Source organism: Aptenodytes forsteri, unplaced genomic scaffold, assembly GCF_000699145.1.
Source record: "Aptenodytes forsteri isolate BGI_AS27 unplaced genomic scaffold, ASM69914v1 Scaffold356, whole genome shotgun sequence".
NCBI classification, from domain to species: domain Eukaryota; kingdom Metazoa; phylum Chordata; class Aves; order Sphenisciformes; family Spheniscidae; genus Aptenodytes; species Aptenodytes forsteri.
This window is the reverse complement of record NW_008795436.1, coordinates 766,889-793,631: the sequence shown is the minus strand read 5'-3', so window position 1 is coordinate 793,631 and position 26,743 is coordinate 766,889.

Genomic DNA, 26,743 nt, shown 5'->3' with positions numbered 1-26,743 from the left:
TTTGGAAAGTCCCTATTATATTAAAAAAAAAAAAAAAAAAAAGACAATTACACTGTCATAGCTGTCATGCTTTGGCATCATTGATTATTATTGCTTTTCAAAAGTTTTGTATCCAGGAAGCCAACTGCAACACCAGGCTCCTTATGCCGTGACCATTCTGTTGCTACAAAATTCCCCACAATGGTTTGTATCTATCTGTTGTACTTCAACATCATGCTCTGTTTGCTTTATGACTATAAAAATAAATAGGATATTTTAAATATATTGTACAATAATAACAATTTATTTTCTGGTCAGATTTCCTCTAATTGAGATCAGCTGAAATAATCTTAATGAAGTTGTACAATATGGAAGATTCCCTGCCATGGAGGATTTACATGCCTAGACTGTAAGTGGTGAGTGAAATGTTTGCCAGCACTCAATTAGTAGTTCCTATGTCATTACTGGCTTTTTAGAGGGTTTTTCTTAAACTGCTTTGAATTACAGTGTCACAAAATGCTAAACCAATTACATACGTGTCCTTGTACCTACCCCATAAGGGTACCTGCCATGATTTTTTTATGCTCCCTTTAGACTTCTTGTTTACTTCCATGAAGTGAAGTAAAGGTCATAACACATTGCAACTTATTTCTTAAAGTTTAGAAAAAAAAAATCAAAACAGCAGGCCGTAGAATAGAAAGGTGAGATTCAAAGACACAAATCACCTCACAGTCACAAAAATTGCCAAAAAATAGCAGCGTGCAGCTGTGCACAGCAGGGACAGAAAACATTAAACACATGTTAAATAACAAATAGGAGACTTAAATATAGCTAAAAGTGGACCTTATTCTGAATAAATCATGTAAACTGCATCTTAATGGTTCTAAGGAATGTAATGGATCATGTGAAATATGCTAAATTTATATTGTTAAAAAATCAATAGTTAACCCCCTCCCTTTTAAAAAGGGGACTATTGAGTCCATGAGTAAATATTTTGTCTTTCATTTTCTTCCTCTATGTACAGCCGGATTTGTGAAATTTCATTTCAGTTAAGGGCAAAGCAGGACTTGCATTCAAAGCAGTTTGGGTTTTGGGTATGAAACTATTTAACATTCTCTTTACAGAGGCTGGACTTTTAATGAAATTGTCCTTTTTCCCTTTCTTCTGTTACAAATGCAAAGAACGTGGATTATCCCATTTTTTTATATACTCCTGGTAAAGCGTTTGAATTGCTCTATCCAGCATCCTGCATTCATTTGCGATGTCTGTGAAAGGGCAGCCATTGCTCAATGGGCACGGCGAGTCTCATCCCATCCTTTCTACCGTCTGGGAATGAGCGAGTGAGAGCGAGGGGGAGAGAAGGGGAAAAAAAGGATCTCTTCTTTTTATGAGAAGCATGAAAAATAGATCACCGGTTTGAGTATTCAAATCAATCCTGCTGGCAACTATCTTTCCCTTGAAATGTTTGTTGCCTGTATATTTCTGCCTTCTGAATTTCAAGCCTTTTTGCTTGCCTTCCGCACCGAGGGTCACGTCTTAGTTTCCCTGTATATAGCTTTTTTGAGATTAATGTACCTTAATGACATCATTCTGTGCGATGATGGGAAGGTCCCCAAGTTTGCTTTTCTTCCCATCTCAGTTGCACTTCTGAACAAATCAGCTCTCGGCCTTTGATGTTTTTTCCTTTAGGGCTATCTTTCTTATAGGCAATATAGCTTACCTATACATTTAGCGAGTCTGCAGCCTCTCATTAGATGCATTTTTGTCATCAATAATAAGTTCCCAAGGAGCCTAATGCGAGGGGTAACGGATACAGTGTGGAATGGAGCCATTGTTTGATAATGCAATATCTCTCATAACAATGTAAATAAGAGGCTGAATACATTTCAGGGCTCCTTTGTGTTCCACGTTATTAGATGGTTCTCTATTTTCAATCTGAATATTCATAATATGCTCCTAGAGTGCAGCATCGAAGTAAGTGGCTTTGAGGAAAAATTATTTTTTTTTTTAAGTGGAAGGGAAAAAAAGAAGAAATGAGGAGTGTTCTAATGAGGAACAGTTGAGTACTATGATTTAACATACTTCTGAGGTTTCTATCAGCCTGGAGCCGTTCTTTCTTGGCTTGTACACAGTGCATTTACATGGAGCTCTGTTTGGATGAGTGCCTTCCAAAGTACTAAATGCTCTAATGTACTGAAAAGCGATAAATATGGAAAAGGCACACATGCGTACACGCGCAGGCTTGCGCGTGCACACGCACACGAAGTGCAGATACATATGTGAACATATATACACACACACCCCCCCTTGCAGACACACTCACCCTTCCTCACACATGTTTTCATCTCCTCCGTGGATAGTTGGGTGAAATTTTGAAGGCAGAAATAATAAAATTGTACATAGTTTATGTATTTATTACCTGGCATTGCATAATACTGAAGTACTGTTCAAAGGGATGTGCTCCCACCCCTTCAGTGTGGGACCAAAGAATAAGAATAGAGAAAGGGGAAGAAAAACAAGGGGGGGTGGGGGGGAAACCCATGGAATAAAACCCGTGCAAGTGTTGTCACTTCCTCCCTGACCTGCCTGAGCCTGCTAACCTGAAAATGAGGCAAGGAAGGGTTTGGGTTTAACCAGCACGACAAGCTGTGCTGCTGGAAATCGGACACTGTAAATGCAGACAGTAAGCTCTGGAAAGCATGTCACTGTTTACCAAAGGGCTCTTTGCAGTGACCTTACGGGCTAACAACAGTGATGGGAGCACAAATGGTAATTGTGATTTTTATAGCACAGTCTTTGCTAATTTCTTTCAGTTCATTCCTAAAAAATCTTAGACCACAAAAAAGAGAAATAAAATCGTGAAAACAAAGCTGAATAGGTTAATGAAATGACAATAGAAAAGTGTCCTTAATGGGGATACAATTGCTGCCTGAAATATTTATTACTTACATTTATTTAGATCCTTCACGAAAAAATGTGTCTGTTTTCCTATACTTTGATTTTTGCTCTGAAGTTTCGAGGAGTTTTTGTGCTTTTTCATCTAATATTCCTCCTCTAACTCTCCCAACGTGATTCATTTCTTTAAGATCTTGTTTTATTTTTAAGTCATCAATTACTCAAACTTTGTTGGCCTATCTATTCTCTGCCATCTGGACCCCATACCTTATTTTAAAGCATGTTCAAATAATGACAACCTTCTTTTCTCAATTAATTTATGGGCTGTGGGGACCATTTTTCATTTGTTATCATGCACTTCCATTTGATCTCTCATATCTTTCTTCTGCATCTGCAACCATAGTGTATAAATCTTCCTCTCAAGCATTGTCATGGTGCCCAAGATATATAGGTGTAACTCCCTATTAGTTCCACAAAACTGACCTTAATTTCTAAAAATGGTATCAGATGCGAATAAAGTTTGGTAAGATGATTTGTTTTGATTTACTTTGTACCACTTATCTTGGAGTTTTCTTCCTACTTTTCTTTTATCTAATTTAGACAGTATAGTCTTGCAAGCCCAGTTGCATGTTTATCCATTACCTCCCTGCCAATGCTGGTCCTTAGAGAGATGGTGCTGTAAGATTTTGGATGCTAAGAATAATAAAATGGCATTTTTCAGTAACCCGTAGTAAGTATGCAATTTCTTTTTGCATTTAAAAATGGTAATTTTGCTTCCAGTAAAATATGGGGATTTTGTAGGTCTGATTGAGGTGACATTAGTCTGGTAAAATGAACAGAAACAGACAAATCCAAATAGCTTTCATTTTATTCTGCTGTGTTGACAAATGATAAGACTTAAAAATCCAATTCTCCCACGGAGCACTTAGAAGAAGCTGGTTTGGACTGCTGAAGGGCTGTGGCTCACAAAACAAAAACCTCTCTTTTCTTGTTATGGTTATGAGGTAGGGGGAGAGAGAGAGTGTGTGTGCGCGCGCGCGTGTACGTGTGTTTTGTTTTACATAAACAGACTTCAGTCCAAACTAAGGATTGCTAATTAAGCAAAACCCATGACCAGATGTTTATTAACACCTCTCAGGTTCATGGGATTTGGATAGTGTGCAGTTTTCATGGACTAATTTGAGAAGGGAAACACCTTTATTGGAATAATGGCCAATTATAATTGCCTACTTTGCCTATTTTTCTTTTATCTGGTGTACAGGGGAAAAAAAATAAGCCCAACCTATCATCCTCATGCTGTTGATATTAATTCTGCACATTATTGGGTGCATATTATTAATAATAAATACATAATAATGTACAGATGAAAAATTCCTCAGTCATTTACTTTACAACTTTTTTTGTGGGTGTTGTTATTAGTTTATCACATGCCAACATTGTTAACCTATTTATATGTAGCCTGCCACTAGGTTTGCCTCTGCCAAAGCAACGATGCGTCACTTTGATGCCAAAAAGCACTGAAACAGGAAGAGTTGCTGTTGGGTCCCAGCATGGTGACTTCATCACAGGCCTCAGCTTCAAACTGTGGAGTAATAAAACTGAATAGCACAATATAAAACTCCATGTTTCATAAGACAAATATTGCTTTACGCATTCATGTCCCTTGTACTATGTTAACTGTAGGAAGAAATGGAATACAGTTTTAGTGACCCCCTGGGACCTATAAAGGCTATTTCTGAGTCTGAATCTTGCTGTTTAATTTAATCATTTATTATATTAATATTCAAATGGGCTGCATCTTATTAGCTACTGCAAAGATGTTAGTATGTCTGAAATAAATACCTAATTATGCTTTTGAAGAGAGAGGTTCTAAAGACTTTTGTACATTGTGCTAATAGAACAGTTCATTTGCAGATTTTTTCTGCAGAAATCAGCAGTCTGAACGTTTTGTTTTTTTCCCCCTCCTTACTTTGAATAAAATAAGAACACAGATCAAATATACCATTGTGATGCCTAAATAGCACACACCAGTTTTCCCCTTTGTATTGCAAGACTTCATTCTCCAAGCGAGTGAGTTATACAGTAGCAAACTGACCAGTGCCCTCAGCTTCTGGTTCAATAACACATTAATAAAAATAACGGCTTTAACCAAATGGCCATGAAATTAAGTATGTTCTTATTCAAATTAAACAAATGGATATGCTTTTGAAAAACATTTTTGAGCCTGACATGGTCATGTTTAAAATACATTGAGATTTTATTGTTTTAAAAGCCCATTATTATTTTTTCCCTTGAGTGCAAACCAGGAAAGATGAGGACTTTGAATTTCACATCTTCAAACAATGGACAGCAGCTTCTTGCAAAAATACATCTTTTGATTCTGCATCAAATGGGTAGCAAGATACAGGGACATGGAGGGAAAACCATCAGTGGATTTCTAGTGCCAGGTCATCTGCAGGAGCTCCAGGAAAAACCTTTTACTAAGTCTGCATAAGGATGACTTGAACCGCAAATACTATGTACGTAAATGGTACTAACATCTTTTAAACTAAATGCGCACAGTGCATTTAGAGCAGTGCAGGAAATTAGTAATAAATGCAAAAGTTACAGTCTACAAAACTAAGAATTACAAGTTACTATCTTTCAAAAGATCACCACAACCAAACTTGGAATAATCTTTTTTCTTTTAAGTCTCTAAATCCAAGGTTCCTACTAATGCAAAATTATTTATTTCATAACTGTTTGCTGAATAAATGATGGTGTTAATAAAAGGTTAAAGGACAGAGACTGCTGGAAGCTGAGGTCCTCATTTTATCCACAAACAGCCAAGTTAGCGAGCTGCAGGATGAGGTCCTCTGAGCTGACCTGCAAATGGGCTTACCCTCACTCAGCTGCAGCGGTGTGAAAGTCTCGCCAGAGCATCTCCTGCAAGCAAGGACGACAATTACCACAGTTATTACGGGTGGGCAAATTATCGTCCTTCTTGAACCCAAGGGGGCGAGGTAGGTCAGCTCCCGTTTTACTCAGGGAAGTTTTGTCTAACGCCTTTAAGTCCCACTACTGCTCATGGCAGTGTTGCCTGCGAAGGCTGAGACTAGACCCCACTCTGCAGCTGATTCCTTAACTCTCCCAGAGTTTTTGGGGCTGCACCTCATCCCATTCACCCCCACAGAGTCTTCACTGTGTCCAAGTCATCCTTAAAAATCTGTGAGTTTTGCTGTGGAGAACTTGAGTCTGTGACACCCCACCATTGCAGGAGACTTTGATGACAAACATTTGGTTACCTGAAACCATTGGCAGGATTGCGAGGAGGATCAGTGTGTATTATGGCATGCAATGCATAATATTTTATAACCACTATTATCTCAGTGATTAGCAGAAATTTTTAACAATGGTCATTTGAACTACCCTGTATATAAAACACTAGCCTTGGTAGTTTTTTAATTAGTGGCAATAATGTTTCTCTCAATAAGTAGTCGATGTATTTCCCTGTTGGAAAATATTTAAAAATACACGTTATTATCCAGTTTTGTCTTCTTTTTTCCTGCAGAGTACGTAAAGATTAGATTTTCACTGTCAGTTTAACGAGTGGAAGCAAAGCTAGGGCATCAATAGTTAACCTTATATTACCCTCTGCTGAACAGACACAGTATCAATGTAGGGGTTTAACTACCACACCACTAAAAACACATATTCCTGCAGTTTTAGACTAGCCGTAAGAATGCTGTGTATATGTTTTCCTCATTATTTGGATGTGCTGTTTGAATGTTGTGATCAGTGATTCAGAGCACATGATTCATCAGGAAGACATTTGCTAGGCAGACATGTGAGGAGCTGTCTGCCTCTTCAATCTCACTGACAGGGCAAAAATGCTGATTTATAGTAAATCATTAAAATCTGCTTATTATTGCACTGCTTGTTCCTCTTCTCCACTTCAAGCCAGCATCTTGATCTGCATCATGTCTCTTACAATTTTATACTACAGCAAGCAGTTATTTAAACAAGAGAGAAATGATCCTTAGTCTTTATTAGTGCATATGAAAGGATATTTTGTTTAAAGAAGACTAATTAAGAAAGCAGACTCTATTTTCTTGCTCAGTTTAGGGAAAAATAAAGATTTAAAACATGTAAGTGCAAAGAATTATTGCAATAAAACAATATTTTAAAATTATTATTGAATAGCTGGTGTTTTTTTAAAAATAATCTTAAAGAAGCAGCTCAAACACGACCAAAAATATTTGGAAGGAAAGAGAGTTTGGATGGTTATTCAGCTTGTGATGGAACTTGGGAAAGACACAGCTAAATATTATGTGATTATTGGTGGAAAGGGGAAAAACCCTCGAAACAAGAACTAGGTGCCAGTTGGGTACAGTGACAATGGGAGCATTAAAATAATTTTTCAAGAAGGGGGGGAAAAGTTTTGTTTACTTTGAAAGAGATGGTTTTGTGAAATAATATGCTATGTAAATATGCTGTCTGATAGAAAAACAAAGAAACAATATAAAGAGGTCCATATTGTGTATGTGTTACTTACAGTAAAAATTTTAATTTGATGCCTGGGGACAGAAATCCTTGCCACTGAATTACAAAGAAGTGAATAAACTGACTCAAAATTAATCCATACAGATCTGTCCCCTTAATAATACTAATTCCAGAGAACAAAGCAGTGCATAATGCATTTTAAATTAACTTGGAAAATGCATAATTTATATTTGTTTTATTTCTTAATATTTGAACACAGGTACATTTTAGAATGCTAAGGACAAGAAAGGAGAGGACAGAATTTGTTCATATATGCTTAATTTAAAAAAAATAAAACCAGACAATATTTTTCAAGCTCTCTTAGAAAAGGACTTCAGCTGTGAAATATTACGGAGAAAGGATAAACACAGTTAGGAGAGAGAAAATGATTTTTAACATGCTGTGAAATGAATATGTTTGGTTAAAATATAAAAAGGGTCCTAATTCCTAATAAAACATTCTGAAATAGATAATTACATATTAGTTTGGATCAAAAATAATATCCTTACTCATGAGAAGCAATTGAGAGATACACGGCGGGGTGCCCTGTCGGGCATGGCAGGCAGATAGAATACGGGATGTAAGAGGGGCAGGGGTAAGGCACTGCAGTGCAAGGCTCCACTCCATGAAAAATACACAGTATGTATGGGAAACGACAAGACTCAAGCCTGCTTCTTTATTAATGCTCTTCACCTACATGTGTAACGTTGTCGCCTGCCTTTTATAGATACCATTTTATTTACCATATGGGTGTGCAAGTAGAAAACCAGACATCCTGTGTCTAACCCAGAAAAGCCGTGCCTGTAATTCAGAGATGCATCGATCCTTCGTCTGCTGGGGTGGCTCAGCAGGTTAGCTTCACCCTCTCCAGCCCAAAAGGCAAACCTTCGGATTCCCAGGCACCACATTACCATGGGGAAGAGGGAATAATTTCATATACTGGTATATCAGTCTCCTTCTAGGCTATGCCTTTTGGACAAACTCATAGGTGCTTCGCTGCCCCACCGTACTATGTCAGTGCTGCTGGATTTGAAAGTTTGTTGTTCAGTTTGAAGAAAAAAGAAAGGAAGGAAAAGGGTTGCTGCTGCAGTACAAGCGTCGGTGCAGATGGTAATGGAATGCAAGGAGAGAGCATCTAGATTTGAAGATTCTTAGTCCGGAAAATTAGTCCCCACCATTTTACTCTCTCCTCGTCCAGAGTAACATTGGATCTAGTAAATTGGACGGGTGTTTGGAGAGGGCCAAAAGGCAGTTGGGTAGGTGCGTGCCTTTTGCGTAGCGTATATGCAGGAATGGGGCATGCCTACATGGGGTCGGGGGCATCTGCATTTCCCCTCTGGGGTACCAGTCTGGGTAGCTCCTGAAAAGAAAGATAAGCTTTTATAGAGACAAGGAATTTTGCAAGCATTTCCATTCTTGTATCAAAGCTTGATGCTGAGTGAGGATGGAAACCTGAGTGAGGATTGAAAAAATTTGACCTGCTTGACTATATTTACTTGGGGGAATGTCAGCTCACCCGATATTCAAAACAGTGGTGGTACATGTGCAGCTGGTAATCAGTAACAATTTAGAATAATTTCGCTGGTGTAGATTTCAGTTATTAATACTGTCAATTGTTAACTCGCTTTGAGTGGTTATCATAGGAGCACACGAAGGATAAAGAGCGTATTTTATAGAGATTTTTCTAAATAATCTTTATGATGTTCAAAAGAGGTAAAATTTGCCTGAGACCAGACTTGCTTACAACACAGAAATTTAGCCCCCAGTTGCTAAGTTATAAATCTTTCTGCCAGATTGGGTAGAACATCACATTACCTTGAACTAAATTTGTAAAGAATGACCATTGTCCTCACAGCTGTAAGAGAAAAATGTAGAGCTTGTCCCAAACCATGGGTTTTAATAGGCTGTTCACATGAAACTAAAAAGTGAGGAGATAAACCCCAGCCAACGCAAATTTATCCAAACTGATTACTTCCATAGTGACAATTTGTTAAATAATGACTTTACTAGAAAACTAAATTGATTACATTTTGCACACTTTTAGTGTTTTAACTACCTGGAAAAAAATATCAGCTTATGTTTATAGGAAAACATTCCTAGTTAATGCCTTCCTTGGTGCTATGGTTGCGAGTTATTTTCAATAACTCAATTTACAGGCTAGCCTTATCGTGTGCTAATGCAAATTAATGCTTTGAGTCGTAAGTGTTTCCCTTGGAAACAGTAATTTCAAGTTAATGTCTCTTGATGTGAAATGGAGTGCAGTGTCACAAGCTCTCTCTCACCAACCTACAAATTAACTTCTGTTCCCTCTGTACAAGAAATATGGATGGCATCCTGCTTTGCTTCCCGTAAAAAGTTATATACGTATCCATGTATGTGTGTGTCAGTTCGCTCTTTAATGAACTGGTTATCCTGGATTTTCACTGGTGCAACCAAAACTGTGTGAAAAGGCCATATGCAGCCATTAGAAATAAAAGAAAAAACAAAGTACTAAGATTTATAGCATACTAATACAAGGATGATTCATGAAAGATAATTGTTGATCCCCAAACCAGGCCTGTTTGGGCAGGTTGGTTTGGTTTGTCCCTAGGGATTAGTAAGAAAGAATTTGCAGCTAGCAACTCTGAAAAGAAAATAACAGAATTAAAGTAAGAAAGAAAACAAAGAAAGAAAGAAAATAGTGAGCAGAGGGAAAAAAACCATGTTTCTTCATTGTGTTAATGACTTTTTTTGTGACATGTTTTAAATGAATCAACAGTTGAAAAATTCTCCAGTCCAGCATGGCTATGTCTCCTGCATATGTATTTGATTTTGTATTTTCAGTCCAATCTTTTTAACACAGCCTGCAGAACTCCAGCCTTGCGGTATTGCACAGAGAGAAATCACAGCATTTCTCTTCATCCTTCCAGCCCTCTGCACATGTTGGAGCATGGGCTTTTTATTCTCATAGTTGGGCGAGACTAAGACCAGAGTAAAGTCCGAACTACTAATGGCGAATTCAGTTACCATAGAGTCAAAGTAGACTAATTCTCCTGGCTGTGCCTTTGATGGTGCCTTCCCCTACAGCTCTCATTATTGAAGGCACCTGTGGTTTGGACTGTTGGTTGTTTCTTCTTCTTGCAAAAAATCCCTTTTTTCTTTGCCTTCTTATTAGTCCTGAAGTCAAACCTCTGATTTTATTTGCACCTACCTTCTGGAATTTATTTAAAAATAAATATAAAAAAACCAACCAACCAACCATCCCTTCTCCACTTTTCCTTTGCATAAGATGATAACTAAGTTATACAAAACAAGCTTTGTAAGCAGAGAAATTACAAAAGTCCCATCTTACAATGTAGAACATTTTCTACCTTTGCATAGTCCTGAACTTCTTTTGAAGATACCCAGCTCCCTGTCCCACCATGGACAGTACTTGTGGGCTGCTACTCTTTGACCTCCACAAAATCCCACAGCCTTCAGCAAACTCCAAGGTGACACCAGTAATGCTACTTACTTTCTCCCAGCATATGGAACTAGTCTCCAGACTCCTAAGGGATAAAAACAATTTAAAAAAAAGGTGGTAAATAGCAGTTAATGCAGGGTGCCCACTGAGCACCAGATAAGACAGTCCCAACAGTCCTCCGAGCTTAAGAGAGCACGCAGCTCAGCAAGCCTTGGGGACAGCTATGGGAAATTATGTGGTGCTGCCTCACAACACCAAACCCTGCAAAGGCTGCAGGTCTCTCATTCACAGAGGAAGGACCTGGCCTCTTCTGAAAATTCTTGGGTAGGATGTGTTCAATGAGAGGGGAAAAAAAAAAATCTAAATTGCATGCAGCTCTTGCTCCTGAGAGAAGTAGCTAGGTATCCTTGGGAAATATCTTCCCTCATCTTGAGTACAGGCAGGAGAATGAAAGTAGAAGTGCCCGTCAGCAGCCAAAGGAAGATGTGGCATTTCAGAGGGAGGGGAATCCAGGGCAATAATAAGATCTGAGACAGAGAACAAGGTAGAATCCTAGAAAATGAAAGGGAAGGAAGAAGAAGCGAGACTGCAATAAAAGGAATGAAGAATGGAGGACAGAGCATTCATAAACCAAGACGAACAAGTAAGATGGTAAAAACTAGGGAGGAAAAGGAGCAGCATGACTGATTTTTAAAAGCTAAGGTCCTGATGTCTATAGGAGGAGGAAAGGAATAAAGACAGTGGGGGAAAAAGAAATAAAGAAAGACAATCTGGGCTGATGGAAATAGCAGAGACAAAGAAAACAAAGCGTGTCTGAAGAAACAGCAGCAGGAGTGGAGAGCACAAATTCCTTTGGGAGGAGGCAAAAGAGAGAATAGCTGTGCGCTCTGGACAGAAAGCATTTGCCTGAGAAACCACTGGCAAAAGACAACAAAGTTTTTATTTATTAATGCAGATTGTTTAATGATTTTTTTTTTCCCCCCAAGATTTGAAGCCAATTATGGGACACAGAACACTAAACAAGGATGCAGAAGAGAGAAAAAATGTTTAGATTAGGTTGTGCAGGTGAGCTTTAGTTTTCGGAGTGTCTTGAAATAGCACATGCCAAATAAAATTGCAGAAAGTATAACAGCCTGTTTACAAGATCAAGGCACAGAAGCAAATCAAATGAAAGGTTAATAAGATCAGAGTTCATAAATTAAGGTTTAAATTCTCTTTTTCTTAAAGAGAAAGATTTAGATGAAAAATCATGCAATCTATTTTAATTGTAAGAATAATTAGACATGTGGAAGAGCAGACGGGATAATATGTAATCAGTGAAAGGACCCAGTCTTCTTGACCAAGGAAATGCCCTTCCAGACAAAGTCAAAGACATTGCATATTCAGGAATCAACACACCTTTCTTTAGTTGAAGAAGTCTCTTATTGTCCATGTTGAGTCATGTCATCCACCTTTAAATGGTTTTACTTCATCAAAAGAAGAAAAATTGTTTTTTTCTCCTTTTTTTTTTTTTATTATTGGCACAGATAATTCATTCTGACCAAAAAGCAAAGATTCAGATACGAACAAAAAGACCAGAAAGGCTACTGGTGAAGACTCCATTTAGGACTTTGATTTAGAGACTTGAAAAAAACCTGAAAATATTTATTTTTATATTTCCAACATAAATAGTGTCATGTTTAGAATTATATTTGCTATCAAATTTATGAAGTCCAAAGATTTCACTTTAATGCAGAAGCATCACTTCTATCTTTTGGAGATTTTATTTTTCCTTGCATTAGGTTTCTTAAGAGTGTGCAGAAAAAGGTATTGCAGATTCAGCACTTAAGAGAAATGATAATCAGACAGTATCACATTTAAATCATAATGCTACATTACATTGCAACACCTTGATTTTCTTACAACTCATGGCAATTCCCTAAGGACCATCACTCTTTAGAGAAAATAAGAGATTTCATCAGTAACAATCCCAAAAGAATTCTTGTACTTCGGAGTCTTTTTTTTTAAAAAAGACAGTTTACACACAAGAATACGGCTGCTGATGTGATCATTGAGACTCAGTTGGCAAAAATATTTTTCTTTTCACAATTACTCCTTTCGGACTTCATTCTGTGGAAGGCTTGGCAAACAGAAGTCTTGGCAAAATTTCTATCGCCAAATGGTAGAAGAAAAGCGGCTGCTGTTTGAGGGGCTGTGCTGGATAAGCACAGCGCAGAGGGCCTTGCCGTCAGGTCACCTCCGTCCTGTGCTGGGAGAAGGTGCCATAGCAATATCAGGAGCATTTCACTTCTGAAAGGCAGCCGTGCTCACTGCTTTCTTACCTGCCTCACAGCACTCCTTGCTCATCGTGGGGCAGGGGAGAAGCACCAGGACTGCCACCAGCTTTGTGGGCATCCTCTCCCGCTGGAGCCACGCTCTCCAGAGCTCATGTGGCTCCCGAGAGTCCGGCCAGCCTTTAAAGTCCAACTTCCTCCAGAGAGCAGGCTGACTTGGCTGTCCATCTGCATAGCCTCCAAAAAGGGAGAAAGTAGAAATTTAAGAAAAATTGGTGGAGCCTGAAAGACAAGTCTGTGCTACAGCATGGAGGAAGGTGGTGGGGAGAGATGTGGGCTGTCACCGCCATGTGAAGGGGCTGGCAGTGCTCGCTGATGCACGTGGGGACCGGTCAGATGCCTGTGCATCCTCCTCCGCTGTGGCCAAGAGGCTGCCGGACACCAGACACAGCAGTGGGGATTTCCCAGCGTCTAGGAGGAAAAGCATCACCTCAGGGGGTAAAGACCAATATTAATAGGGAACGTTGCCTCCTTCCTTCTTTGTCGATGAAACAGCTTGTTTCAGGGATTTTGTTTTTTAACAGAACAAATGATAACTGATCGGTAAATGTTATTTTGCATGTGCGTATATCACTGGATTGCTCCTGCTCCTGTAATGTGTTATCATACATCAGAGTCAAGAGGGATTAACAGCTCTGTCAAATGTCATCAGTGAAAACTGTGTATGTACAGTCAGCTCCTGTGGAAACACTTCTGAGCAGGTTAAGTTTAATTCAAATAGTTTTCAAAAACATCTCCAATTGTCATAAAGAGGAGAGTCCCTGGAGAAGCAGATGTTAGTTCTACCAAATGCAGTAAAACATCTTAAGAAAAATATTTATAAATATGGGCAAACTTTACTGATAGAGTATTTGCTAGAGAAAGACCAAAAAATTTACTGTGGATGTCATGTGGTGTTTAAAAGTACTATCATGTGTGTCATTAAAAAAAAGAATATTCTCTTAAATGTCTGTTATTTAGTTTTGAAGTGAAAAAAATCAAATAGTTAAACTTTATTATGTGTAAAATTGTTTTTAGATCATGGTGTAAATGTTACATACAGGAAAGCAAACTTGAAAAGCAAGGAAAAGCAGCTTGCTGCAGAAAGATTCAAAACACCAGAGCCAAACAGATGTTTTTAAGCTAATCTGACTGTATTAAGGACCACATGCCATCATCTATAACCGAGCCCTCAAGGAGAGAGGCCAAGATTACTGTGGGGTTATAAGCCCTGGTTCGGCTATTGAGAACCACGTGGAAACCCTTGAAATGCTGTATGTAAAATGCAAAGGGGCCTTTTGGCAGATGCAGTTTCCATCCAACGAGAAGCCCTGGCTTAAACTGCTCAAGAGCAAGACCTGTGGGAAGGCCCGAGCGCTGTGGTCGCTGCAGCACGGCATGGCACACAGCCTCCTGCCCAGCCCACCAGCCTTGGCTTTTTCTCTCCATGTTACACAGAAGCAGGACACAAAATAGAAAGTACTTGGGTGCAATCACAGAAGAGCCCTGCCATTTTTTGCCATGCCGGCACTCGCTCTGCAGCTGGCTGGGGAGGGCACCGTGGCGTTCCCCTGGGAGAGGACTGCAGTGCTGCCGTGCCCCTGACCATGGGAAACTCTGCCATGTTTCCAGGCAAACATCAACTCCTCTTGAGGCTTTCCAGAAGAGGTTTGCAACCCACACTGCACCCAATATATAACAGGACATAACTTCCTGAAAAGGGAGAAGGTTTTTCTTTAAAATAGTGTTCATGCCTGTTAGTGTCTCAAAGAAGTCGAGCACTAAGCTTAATCTTAGTGACAATTGTGTAAAAGTAGTGTATTTGCTTACTAAATTTCTTCCTTCAAAATAAACCAAGTTCTAGAGATACAGCATTAAAAAAGAAACATCCTGTGACCAGTTCTGTGTTTTTCTGGACCATTTTTTCTGCTGTCATTCTTGGAAGAGACTGGGATGGGCTACACTCATGTAGAAGTATGTGCATATTGAACTCTAAATGTTAGTCATAGCGTCATTAAATCAAAGGAACATCTCACCATGTAAACAGGTCTCAAATCCTTGCGGCAACATCACTGTACAGGTAACTGGTCCCTTGCAGGTCAGCTGAATCCCTCTTTCTTTACGAGGTCTTTTCTGTAAGACTTGGAAGTTCACCTGTTGTTTTTAAAGACTCAATATCTCATTCACATAACCATCACAAAAGAGCACTACAGCTGCTGTAACTTTTTGACAAGCTGGATCACCAAAGGCAATGTTGGCTAACCAGAAAGCAGAGGTATTAATGGCATGTAAGCAGTATCAAAACGGTTGAGATTTTATGGCATATAGGCAAAACATGAGTAAATCTTCAGCATTCTTTCATTTTGCTAACAATTTTTTTCTTCAAAAATCTTAGGTGCCAAACTGAACATTTAATTACCACATCTAAATGGTAACAACCTATACCAGTAAACTACATTGCTACATGAATGAGGGATGAACTATCACATGAAGGTACTCGCCATGATTTAATGATCCTTCAGAAGAATATTGTTCAGAAATTACCTTGTTCATTCCTTTGCAGGTGTCCCAGTTTCAGCAGGGATAGAGTTAATTTCCTTCCTAGTAGCTGGTACGGTGCTGTGTTTTGGATTTAGGGTGAGAATAATGTTGATAAGACACCGATGTTTTAGTTGTGGTACGTAGTGCTTACACTAGTCAAGGACTTTTCAGCTTCCCATGCTCTAGCGACTGAGAAGGCTGGAGGTGCACAAGAAGCTGGGAGGGGGCACAGCCAGGACAGCTGACCCCAACTGGCCAGAGGGACATTCCATACCATGGGATGTCATGCTCAGTACATAAACTGGGGGGAAGCTGGCCGGGGGGGCCGCTGCTCAGGGACTGGCTGGGCATCGGTCGGTGGGTGGTGAGCAATTGCATCGTGCATCACTTGCTTTGTGTATTATTATTATTATTACATTATTATTATTATTATTATTATTGTTGTTGTTGTTGTTGTTGTTGTTGTTATTTTATTTCAATTATTAAACTGTTTTTATCTCAACCCACGAGTTTTTCTCACTTCTACTTCTTCAGTTCTCTCCCCCATCCCACCGTGGGGGGGGAGGAGTGAGCAAGCGGCTGTGTGGTACTCAGTTGCCGACTGAGGTTAAACCACAACAGCAGGTAACCAGCACCATTCACATGTTGCATTGCAACAGGATGCTGAAAAGCCCATTGAAGGCCAACTGCAATGTGTCTTGTGCCTTGTAAAACTGATGTTGCAAAGGAAAATATAAAAGATGTGATTGATCTGATGGGTTGCTAAGAATGGCAATGAATTGTGCTGTGGCTTGTGGTCTGTTTATTATCCATGGATCCATGCATCCACCCATCCGCCACCCACCTGTCCTGCTAACTTTTGATGTATGTGCCCAGAAACTTCTGGTAAGACGGTAATTTTTAGCTTCCAAAGCCAGGCGTTTTTTTCCTTTTTTCCTTGTGTTCTCTTCACTTCACAGTCTAAATCAAACTGCAGGATATTAATAAAAGAAGTCATGACTAACAGACTAAATCTCTTTTGTATTAATCTTAAACTTGTGAGATTTATCAGGACCTCAGATTCTCAGCTATAAAGAGAAAGGGTATTCCCTTACTAGGGGATAAACTTTTAATAACAAATCTATTGTTGTTCAGCAGTGTGAGACATGCCCCAAACTGCAAGGAACTTGAACTACCTGGTCAGGCCCTTAGGTTGGCCTACATTGGGCCAAAATATTAAGTATTGTCTATCAAAGTTGGCATCTCTCTTTACCTGACAGTTCATAATTAATTCATCTGCAAGGTTTTTTCTAATATCCTGTACCCCACTGGAGTTTAAAAAGTCAATCTCTATGTTCTTATTAGGTTCAAAGAGTTTCATTACTGTATAAGGAATTAAAATAATATTGAAGTTTAAGCTTTCTGAAGATTAATTAATACAATATATAATTAAACCTTAGGTGTATTTTTAAGGGACGACATTGCTTAGGTTACATGAATTCAAGCTTCAGCACTGACCTTGTGGCCCTACGGACAGAGGACAGCAAGCAGACAGGAGAAACTGGGAGAGCAATGGCTGGAGGACAGGAGCGGTACTGCACAGAGGAGATATATCAGAATTGCTTTCCAGTCATATTAAACTTTCCAGTCATATTAAACTAAATCTTTTTTTGGATTTTCTTTCATATATTGGGGCTTGTTAAGTTAAAAACCATCAGAGGCAAGCGATGCAGTCTTGCTTGTGCTACTGAGCGCTTCAGTGTTTCACATGCCAGGTCCTGCCTTTGCTGGTGGTGAGGAGGTTTGGTTTCCACTCATTGAGTCCCCTGACTGTAAAATCCACATAGGAGTTGGGTACTGCAGGATCTGCAATCCGAATTGAGCTGTTTGGGGGACTAAGCAATCAAAATGCCCCATTTGCACCCTCACCTTCACACACCTGGGTCAGATATGTGTGAATGCCCCTGTGATACCTTTTGGGGAGGTGGGCATAAACAACTTTTTTTTTTAGGAGGCAGATATCCATGGTCAGAATGGTGCTAAAAAGAGTTTATTCAGCCAGGGAAGACAGGCTCTCTAAATCGTCTTTGTTTCACAGCATCATGTATTATTTCAACTAATAATGAAAACACATGGGTTAATGTTATTTAAAATGCATTTAGGATAAAGGCTGCATAGGAAACAATGTCAAAAGGGAAAAAAAATCAAAATCATCATAAAAGCCAGCTTTCTTGGAGAAATATTGCACTGGATTTATTTAAGAAAGAAAGACTCAATATTTTCTGTGTGGAGGATTTTAATGAATAAATGTTATTCCTATTTATTATTTACTACTTTCAAAATTTAATGAATAGTCCTGGTGATAATTTCTTTATTTCTATATTTATAGAAATACAGAATTTCATACATACTGAACTGTGTTATTAGCTACACATGTTCCGCCTTTCTGTAAATACAGAAATTTGGTGTTTGCCAGTAGAACTATTCATTACAATTTGAAAGTGGATAAATAATGAATAGTAATGCCATTTCTTCATTAAAATTCTACAAAAGGAAAATATATACTCGTTATTCCTTTCATGAATTCGTCCCATTGAAGGTTCATAAATAATTGTGCTTCACAATTGTGTCTAATTAGCAATGAACTTAATCCAGTGCATCCAAAAGCCTGAAGCAAAGGGAGGGATTTTTTTGTTGTTGTTTTATTTCTCACTCTCAGTGGCAACTGTCTCATTTTTGAATGCACCTTTGCTGATAAGACAAAATGATGCATCTTCAAAGATCAATGTCACGTATAGTCCCTCTCCCCCCACCCCCAAATTTGCTCTTAAGAACCAGGTTAATAAACCCTGTCCCCATTGAACTTAAGGTTAGCTCAACAGGAGATCAGCAATACAGTAGCTAATAAATGAATCTGAAAAATACTTCTCTATATGGATATTTTCATAGAGTGCTTTTGTTCCCTAACATGAGCTTCCCTGTAGAGCTGTGCTACTGTAGGAATGTCTCGCTCCTAAAGAGTTACTTCTGAGCAAGCTTAAGCAGTGGCATCTGCTGTGGAAACACCCTTAAGGAAGGGTTGTGCAAAAGGCACAAGGTTGGGTCTTCCCTAGCAGGGGGGACTGGTAGAGTTTCAGCACGTGGTCAGAGTCACAGCTCTTTCTTTTCCTGCACTGGCTTCAAAGTCAATATACAAAATAAACTGATCATATGGTTAGCGAGTATTTCCCAACAATGCACCCTGAAGAACTGTTAGAGCGTGATTTATATTCAGCCATCCTTCTTTTCTGTATAATCTATTTTACTAGAGACTGGCTGGTGTAAAAATGGAGCTAGACGTACTAAATGTCCCATATTCTTCAGCTTTCAGTAGCTCTAGTTTCTGTGATGCTTATCACATGCCTATATAGCTGCTCCCATCGAGATTCCTCAGCAGGCTTGATAAAAATCCTAAATATATTTGTTGTTTTCGTCTCCCCCAACTAGTCAGTCATCAGTAATGCTGTTGGCTTTGTTCTTTGCACATTTTCAAAGGAGCTTAAGCTCATACTCTAACTTATCTGATGTTATCTGATTCTTAAACCATCACCAGCTATGAAACATCTAAGTCTGTTATGAATAATGAAACATCTAAGTCTGTTATGAATAGTCGTTTAAATAACCAGTACTTCTTTATGAGACACCAGCAGGTTATTTGATTATATTACAATCACATGCCTTGCAGTTGAACTTTACTGTTGCCAATGAAAAGCAGAGGAGAGGGAGAAGGAAAGGGAAATGGATCTTTGCTTTTCTTAGTGTCCTTTGTAACTCATATGACTCATACAGTGAGGACACCAGACAATGTCTTTATTGAATTTATGCCATCAAACTATTTAACACAAAACATGATATATTTTTAACTGACCTTGTCTTAGAAAACAAAGACAGACTCCAACGGATTTCTTAAGTGAAAGCATCTAATATCACAGCTTCAATAAAATAAACATCTCTCTTGTTTTTCCTCCCTATCCTTTATAAAGACTAAAGGAAGGTCTAAAGACAGACTCTCTGATAGAACAGATTTAACTAAACTAACACCGTAGCCTGTTTTAGAATTATCTCAGCTCCTTCCAAATATAGAAAATAGAAAAATAAATGTTGTTTTGCCATCATACTTCACTCCTGAGAATTTCATATCCTCCAACAAACAAAACTATGAATTAAGATGATCTTTCAATACAACTGCTGGAGAAAGTTGTCTAGGAAAGAGTCAGGTATTACATATATAGACTGGTTTCTGTTCCTAGTTCTGCCACAGACATCCAGAATGACACTGGGCAAGTCAGGGATTTTTTAGGTACCTGCTTTCCCATAACAAAATCCATAGCCATGAGTTAAATCCTGATGCCTTATAAAATGCATCCAGAGAGTTAGGCACAGAGAATAATAAGTGAAAAGCTGCCTAATACAACATAAATCTAAAAAACGTAGTCACCCTTGGGCATAATAAAATGGGCATAATAGTATTCTCCTACCTCACAGAGTGCTATCAGCATACATTTACAAATGCATAGGTACATAAAGACTACAGAAACAGTTTTGGAGACGCTCCTATCACATCATCCCGAAGAGACCCTGACATTGCCTGTCCCTGGCACGAGGTGTGTGTGGGGGCATAGACCAGGGAAAGCGCTGGTAATTTATTGTTCTTGCAACTTACTGTTTGAACAAGTTTTAGTCGATACTATTCATCCGTCCATAAGAACGCAGGAATTATATCCTCTGAACTAGTAGGGATGAGAAGCTTAGTGTTTCCCCATGCTTTTCCCATGTTTCTCACACTGCAGTTTTTTCTAAGTCTGGGAATTATCTGCAGTACCTCAGAAACCAGAATTCAGCAATACTGATTCGGTGCTTGTCTTTCTGTCAGGCCTCTGAGCAAAAAAACATTGTCTAAATGCTTGCGATGTCTAAATTCTCAGAGCAGGAATGCGTATGCCTTGCCTTATATGTCTTTTGCGTCCACAGGCATATAGAGCAAAGCAGTAAGAGATCCACAAAAGTGATTTCCCATTTGAACACGCTGTGACCTGGATGCACATGTAGGTATATTGTTACAATTTTTGCAACCTAGGTGCAGAGGTTTGAAAATATGCCCCCAGTGACCGGTCATTACTGAAACTGAAATGAGGACAGCTTCACGTAAGAGGCTTTCTGAATGCCTTGAAATATACTCAGCATATTTTAAATGGCTTTAATTCTACAGTACTTTTAATATAACCCTTTAAACATAAGGGAACACAAAGGGAAGGTTAATTGGAATGGCTAATTAAACATAGTGAAGTTAAAGAACTGGAACACTGGGATTTTGTTTTGATATTTAGCAACATCTCATAACCCTAAGGACATTGATTTAGCCTAAGGTCTGGTATCTTTATAAATTGCAACATAGCCTGGAGACCCAAAGGAGAGACAAAAGAGTTGAGTGCTTGTAACAACAGATTCCCAAAGGAGCCCTAATAACAATTATAACCAACATGATTATTTGCATTAGTTAAAAAATAAATCCATATCTCAGGTTTTAGTCATTTTGTACTGATCAACTAGGATATGGAAACAGTGAGAGAAAATCTGCAACAAAAGCACATCCGATCTCATGATCCAGAGGACAGAAATTCATATCTCATGACTATCCCTTGTGGATCTGCAGCCACAAACTACATTTTGCCCTGGATAATCTCAGAACAGTTCAAAACATCCCCCAAATCTGTCAATGAATAATAAAAAAATAGTGCTTTCTAGACTTCTTCACCAGTCTTCGAATAACTTTCAGACAGTCTGGGAGGTGTAGCTATACTCATTTTATAGCTAGGAAAATGAACATCATATCCAAGTCATAGCTGGCAGAGAGAAATACAAAAGAGGCGACTTGATGTCCAGACCCGTCCCTCCCTGTTGAAGGGTGTCTGTGCCTCGTGCTCTGCTGTGTTGATATGCCAGAGGCAAATCCAGTAGAGCAGAAACTGCCAAACAGCACTGAAGTTAGAAATAGTAGAACCACACCAGTAAGATCCTAAACCTTACAGTTTTTCTGGTTTTGGGACCAGGCTCTCTTCTGCACACTGCATGGTGCAGGAATGTATGACGGAAACCTGCCTGGTTGCTATGTCTCATAACACTAAACTGGGAGCACAAACAAAAGCTGTTGAACCTCTGTTGGCTTTGTTCAGTGAGCTCCATTTCCATGAGAGCTGACCTTACTACACAAAAGAAAACCTTGCTTTAATGAAGGTATCCAGATGGCCTTCCTAGACACAGCTATAGCCTGCTGAATACTAAGAACAAATCAAAGGAGTTGGAGTTTGGTTGGTTTTTTTTTTTTTTGCTTAGGGTTGTCTTCCCACAAACACGCACATATCACAGGAACATGAAGAGCTGGATGTTTTCTTCAAGCATTTTCTTTTCTTAGCTCACTGAGAAGTTCCCACAACAGAGCAGTTTGCTCAGAGTTGTTTACCTTCCCCATTTCTGATATCACCATTCAGCTGCTACAGTCTTGTAACGGTGCATGGATTAAAATGTCTGCTGAAAAACATGATTTCTCAGCCTTAGCAATGGCACCTAGGGAATTAAGAGACCTCTTAAGGATTAAAGTGTGTTTGGGGTTTGTTTTTTTTTTTTTTGCTTTAGGGTTGTCTTCCCACAAACACGCACATATCACAGGAACATGAAGAGCTGGATGTTTTCTTCAAGCATTTTCTTTTCTTAGCTCACTGAGAAGTTCCCACAACAGAGCAGTTTGCTCAGAGTTGTTTACCTTCCCCATTTCTGATATCACCATTCAGCTGCTACAGTCTTGTAACGGTGCATGGATTAAAATGTCTGCTGAAAAACATGATTTCTCAGCCTTAGCAATGGCACCTAGGGAATTAAGAGACCTCTTAAGGATTAAAGTGAGATCCTAGCCATACTTACATTACCTGTGTACCCAGCATGCGGAAGAGTTAGTATCTGTGTTACCATTATTCACATGGCTGATGCAAAAGTGTATAATCTTTTTAGGAATGCTGACTTCTATTAATTTAAGGATACAATGATCAGATTACTAGAATATTAATGGCATAGATGCATAGAAGATTAATAAACTCTGTGAGTGTGTTGTTTTAGTTTAGTAGCTGGACTGATAGAAAGCAAGCAGAAATACAGAGTGCACATATAAAATCTCCAGTAACCAAACCCCAAGCAATTACCTGCCATGTGTTATGTCCAAGCCCCACCAACATGATGTGTGCATTTTGCCCAGACTCAGAAATGATGAGTAGGTTAGAGCTAATTGTCTGGACAGGACAAAAATATCTGAAGAAATGAGTCCCTTTCTAAATTAGCAAGGCAATATAAATGGTGGACATGGGCATATTTAAGCAAATTTTATGATGATAAGCAACCTTAAAACCAACATTGTTCTGCCAAGTTCCTGTTACGATTGTCCATTTCTATAAACAAGAGCTCTGTGATGCCGTCACACCGCACCAAGGACTGTGCATGTGACCGGCAAGTAGACCCAATAATTCCACCTCGCACATCAACATTGCCAAGTTCACCTTATACCTGATCTTCACACCTCTCCCGCTTGCTTCTCGCTCTGCGTGGGTTTGAAGTGTTCCTAGAATAGCTCAAGCGAGAATAACACTTGCAATCCATTACAGGCTGCTGTCTTTCCAAAGGGCCTTCAGCCTCAGGCAGAAGCAGACCAAAGAGCAGGCAGGTAAATGCAATCTCCAAATTGTAGGTTAAGTACTTGCCTCAGATGTCTTTAAATCTTGGGGAATGCAAGTGTCAGATTATAGCTGCATGTTTCATTTTATTCTGCAAATGCTAGCGCTAAAACCCTTTCAGCTGACCTTTTGGTCAGTGCATACCTTTCCCACTCCTGCACGAGTCCCCCACATGGCACTACTGCCCATGAAAGAACAGCACCAAGGCAAAAAACGGCAGAGCACGGCCCAACCGTCTCACACATCTAATCCACCGCTGCATAATCAGGTCCTTCTGGAAGTCCCCTGGGACCTGTGCAGAGCTTCACCAAAGCCAATGAAGCCTTGCACTTAAAGTAGAGAAGGAATTCCACATGTCTTTTTGTGAACTTGGAGAATATTTGGATTTGGGTCATATCTGTGAGGCCTGGCACCATCTCTCCAAAGAAGATTTGCTGACAATCTCCCTACATTTAGATACATAATTCCGATTTCATGAATATAGAGTCAACATTAAATGATTGTGTGAAGCTGCAATCCAGCTCTGAAACAATTTGCAGCAAAAGGTATTCAGGCACCAGATAAATCTACAAATTCACTGCTTTCATTAATACTTACAGAATGCTCAAGAATAGAAGAGGCCTTTATGCACTGTATGAAATATTTAACTGGAAACATATTGCAAATAATCAAATATTATGCTCAGAGAAACCTAAATGCAGTCTAAAAATTGGGAACTTACTGCTGAGATGGCAAATAGCTTGTTCTTTAGTTCTAAAGGTCTTGCAAATTTTTGTCATTGCTTTGCAAAAATATCTGTGAGAAATGTGAATCCTCCCTGTAAAATCCAGCAGGAAAGGACCACTTCCCAGCTACCTTTGTTGCCCAATTAGAGAAATAGAAAATGGTTTCACAATAATTGCTTTCACTTTAATCCCCCCCCCCCAATTTCAGCAGGAGGAGATTCTGCTCCTAAAAGAGTGATGTAAGTCCAGAACTACTCTGCTGACTTCACAGAGGCGTAAATGAGAACAGAACAGAGACAATTGCTTTTAAATGGATTAATCAGAGCAAGTTAAATAAAAAGCAGAAAATTCTGTCCCCATTTTATATTCAGGTCAGAATTTGGGGATTTGTTCTCCTCATTTGCCAGTGTTTCAGAACTAGGAAATAATATCTGAGAATTCTTTCTTCTTTCTTGACAAAGAGAGCTAGTCAAAAATTGGGAACCAGATGGCTGCTTATATATTTCTTTTTTTTATTTACTGCAATACTAAAGCCACCATAAAAAAGCAAAGTTGAACAGACAGAGCTAATAATATAATCATTCAAAACACCTGCAAACAGTGCAGATGGGCAATTTCTGTCTGCAAAATCATCAGTGAAAGACCGCCTTCCCATATGGGCAAATCTAGCTGCCTTAGAGCTTCCTAAGCTCTGTCCCTTACCTTAAGAAAACCTGCATTGAGCATATGCAGTCTTTTTATAGCAGAGCAGAAGAGTCTGTATCTGCCTGTTTATTTTAGTTAAATATAACTTACAGCACTTATAGCCCTCTATCAGTGTATTTGATTTGCCCATTGTAAGTCCCAAAGGGGCAGAAACCCTGAAGTAGTAACGCAAACAGCCTTTATTCAAGCAGAACATTTACAATTGTTAATGTATATTAATGAACCCCGAACACACAAGTTTTATTCCTTTACATAAGCAAACAGTTACAGGACCAAGGTTGCTGTTGCTGAGGTGTGTGAGCACATGTGTCTATCTTATGTGTGCATGCGTTTAATATTGGGTTATGAAATTATTTCCCCCCTTATTAAAAAAATAAGTCCTCCTTCTGGCACCCTTTTGGCATGTCGTCTCCAATGCTAATATGCATCAAGAGATGGGAGGAATGAGACCCAGGGTGTTCTGGAGCTAATGTCAGTGCTGCCATTGATCCCCAACCAGGACAGGCTGATTATGTGCTGCAAGATCTTTTTCACTCCCCAGCTTCTTGTCACTTCAAGCCTGGCCGGTGGGAGCTCCCCGGCCGAGCTTCCCAATCAGATGGGAACCCGGACCTCTTTGGAATTCAGCGTGATCTGCAAGCAGCCCTTGTGACTCTGGACTCCTCATTTCATCCCTGGCACTCTCATTTAGGTGAAATATTCAGCTCTGGTATTAGTATTATTTTTGAGTCAGCATCATTAAGAAACCTCCCCACCTAAACTTCAGTATTTTACGTGAAAGTCTTATCCATAAATTTGATTCCCCTCCAGGATACATGATGTTGAAAAAAAGAAGTGTAATTAAACACTGTGAAAATGAAAGTAGCAAGGATGTTCGAAGCCAAGCAAATCATCTGCAATACTACTTTATTCAATGAATTCACTCTCTGTTGTGTCTTTGCTCTCTACAACAGATAAAGAAACCACAGACCTAACACTTTTTTTTTTTTGAATACTAGCTGTGGACAAAAATAGAAGGCTTAACTACATTTTTACACTGCTGTTCTTGTTAAGTGTGGGCACCCACACCAACTGCTAAATAAAAAAATTTTCTTGTTCCAGAATACTTACAAGTTTACTTTGAAATGCTCTGTTGTTCCTTACAAATATTATTTTTAATGTATTTATTCTGCCCAGTGTGATCTCAAAAGCAAGTCCAGCTGAAACACAAATGGTCAGGAAATCATAACATGATTTTTGGGGGTTTTTTTACCTCTTAAAAACCCACCTTAAAATGACTGCATTAGTGAGTGTCAGCAGCCAGGACAATATGGGGGGTGTGTGTGGGGGTGGGGTGTGTGTGTGAATGCAGATCCCACCGAGGCAGTGACCTTCTCTAGGCGTTTTCTGCATTCGGGGTCCACACATGAGGTCTCTCTGGAAGGAGCTCATTGCTGTGACAGGGCTCTAAATTTCATTTTCTTCAAATATGTGCACAACTTTGAAATTTGCTTTGTATAAATACTTCCTGGCAGTAAAATGCAACTTCTCAAATAGCCAGTGAAAGAACGCAAAAGGAGCAGAAACCAGGCCACAAGGAATGCAAACATTCACAGAAAATATTGTACATTATGTACCTAGTTCTGGTGAACATCATCATTAGGTCATTTCACCGGGATGTAAAGTTTTAGCAGATCATGTTATTGTTTTAACATAACTATTAAAAAGATCGTATGTCATAGGAAAGGAAGGAAGTGGCGAATCCAGGTAAAGAAGGACCTAGTATCCACATTATATATTAAAATAATTCTGCAGAAAAGCCAAGTCTGCTCTCCTAGCAAGAGCTCAGGAGACTACAGCTTTTACAATGCCAGCTCATGTAGGAGGAAAAAGAAAGACGTAAAACCT